The sequence below is a fragment of the Apium graveolens genome, chromosome 1 (assembly GCF_009905375.1).
Source record: "Apium graveolens cultivar Ventura chromosome 1, ASM990537v1, whole genome shotgun sequence".
In the NCBI taxonomy this organism is placed as follows: Eukaryota; Viridiplantae; Streptophyta; class Magnoliopsida; order Apiales; family Apiaceae; genus Apium; species Apium graveolens.
Window position 1 is genome coordinate 178,457,713 of NC_133647.1, and position 3,024 is coordinate 178,460,736.

A 3,024-nucleotide genomic window follows, 5' to 3' on the forward strand; every position below is an offset into this window, starting at 1 on the left:
AGAGCACAAAAATGCATGCTATTTCTTCCAGCATGGCAAAAGTCAGTGAGTGGAGTACCACCTTAGAAGGTGAAGGTGAGGGAGTGAGATGTGTGAGCCAGGGGGAGCCCCTGATGCAAGAACATAGAGAAAAAGAGAGAAAAGCAGGTACAGTTGATACAAGGGTGGAACCAGCCATTGCTCATGAGTCAATGATTGTGGATGATGCTGAAAAGGAAAGACAATTTCAGCAACATTACAAAGCTGTAATTGATAACATTTCCTTGGATGCTGACACTTTTACTCATCCTGTGACAACCTATCAAATGTTGGCTGCTCAGGGCAATGAGGAGGCAGAAAGGACACTACATCTAGTGCACTCAACAGAATCTCTTCAAAGGGATAAAGCTGCTATGAACAGGATGCCTTCTACAGCTGGTGAGCCATCTGAAGAATTTGGAGTAAATTCTGATGATGATGACTCTATTTCTTCTGATGGAAGCATGAACATAGGGGGAGATGTAGACCCTAGTTCCATTCCTAATCTACCTGAATGGGCCTTGACTAAGGAGCATAGAACAGGTGAATTCAATGTCCACTTGGTCAAACAAATCATCACTATTCAAAAGGCCATTCAGAACACTTCAAATGCAAATATCAAGGCTATCCTCCAAGCTCACCTGGACTCACTGCATCTCATGAAGTTGCAGAAAGTAAAGCAAAATATGAGTCTAGATGATCTCAGGAAAGATATTGCTGACTTGAAATCCTTCACTTCAGAAAAATTGGATTCAGTCATGCCCTATGGTACTTTGCAGGACTTGGTTTCGAGATTGAAAAAGGAATCAGTTACTGAACAAAGGCTGGCCAAGTTGGAAGACAGAGTTCAAGGAATTGAAGATTCTGTGGCCACCCTTCTTCTCAACCAACAATCTCAAACCAATCTCCTAATGCAGCTGGCAAAAGCACAAGGCTTGACCCCTCTCCTTGATGATAACAAAAAGGGGGAGAATAAAAGGGAAGGGGAAGGAGAGCCCTCTACAAAGATTCAGATATCTAAAGTGCTAGTTCCTGCCATCACTACCTCTCCAATCATTCAAATCAAGGGAAAACCTGATGGAATTGATTTGATTCAGCTAGCAGCAGCTGAAATACAAATGAAAGAACAATGGAGGAGAATTGATGAAAGGTTGCAATTGGTGTTTGGTTCTACACAAGATAAATCAACATCTGTGAAATTTAGCACAAAGATTGAACCAATCAACATGGAGCTCAAGCCAATAGGGAGAAATAAGGTTGGAGAGACTTCTTTCAAGAATTTAAAACCTATGGTTCTAAAGCCTAACACTAGATCCAGTATGGAATCCACAAAGAATCCCCTAGACTTTGCTCAGATAAAGGAAGTAGACTTTCCTCTTCCAAAACCTGATGGAGACAAAGTACTAAGTGCAAGCATCATAAAGAAGAAGGAGACCAAGGACAAGGGTGAGAGAATGAACATGGCCTTTATCTATAGAGAGGGAAAGAGTATCTGTGTGATGCAAGGACATCCCAAATTTCTAAAGGCTAAAAGGGAAGAAACCAGAAGGTTGAAGAAAGAAGCTGTAAAACTCAAGGCTGACAAAAGAGCACAAGCAAAGCTTGAAAAACAGCTAAAGTCAAGCCAAGTTGAAGAAATGAAAGGAATTGAAGTCAGGGGTGAAGAAAAGATTGCTAACTTAGATGAGGTTCTTGGGAGCATATTTGGTGAAAATATGGAAGAAAGAGAGGAATGGCAGAAGGGAAACAGAAGAAAGGCCAAGGCACACAGAAGGAGTGAAGATAACCCTGAAGATACCAAATCTATATCTAAACCACTACCTTCCATACCTGAACCTTTTGTTGCTGATCCCTCTATAAATATCCATGGTGAACCAATCATTCCAAAAGAGGAACCTATTGATTGGGACAACATCACATTGCCTACCTTTTTAACCACTCTACCACTACCAAAGAAACAGAAAAGAAAATCTAAATCTACACCTCCCCTAACCTCTAAGAAATTCACTCAAAAACAAAAACCTAACCCTAAGCCACCCATTTCTAAAGATGATTATGTTCACATCTGTGACATAAAAGAAGCTTCAGACATTAATCTCTATCTGGATGAGCTGGAGGAAGTAAGGGGAATAGCTGCCTACAGACAGCTACCAGAGAGATTGGTGTTCAGATATAAGGGAGCTGGGGAAAGAACATGGCCTCTCTACAGGATTCTAAATGAAGGCTACTCTACCTTGATCAGAGTCTTTTCAGCCATCAAAAAGGATTCTGGCTTTACCAGAACAGCCAAGACTGAAATTCTCAACAAGATTGCCAACATAAGGAAGACTTGGAGGGAACCAAATGCTTTGCCCAGAACCTTACTCATACAAGAAAGGGGAACTAAAATTCACAAATCACCTCATTGGTTGATGGAATTTAGAGATGACAAAGGAGTCAGAAGATTTTTCATACTTGAAGACCAACTCAAGATTGCCAGCAATGAAACTCTCAAGGAAATGCAATCTAAGTTGGATATCAGTGATGAAGATGAAGCTGAATTCTTCAGACAACTCCAACTCCAAATTGAGAAAAATGACAAAGGGCTAGGAAAGAAAACCAGGGAACAAAGAAGAAAATGATGATTTGCTCAGGCTAGAGGAGCACCCTTGGAAATACTATAAATCTTCAATTACCTCCTAGTACATACACTTTTGCAGCACTTTTATATTTCTACTTAGTTTCAATTCAAATATTTGTTAAGTGTTTTGTTATCATCAAGTTAACCCTGAATTTATGCCTACAATTCTTATAGACATAAATAGGGGGAGATTTTTAGGAATATATGTGCATTAGTTTGATGATATGTTTAACAAAACACTTAAGTAGAAATTTAGTGTCTGTAGCCTCAACGGATAAGACCACTTTGGCTATCCGTTGATGGTGTAGCTTTACTTAGAAATAAGTCTAGTATTGTAGCATATTTCAGTCTCTGTATTTAAAATGTAATTCTTAGAAGTTGAGAGA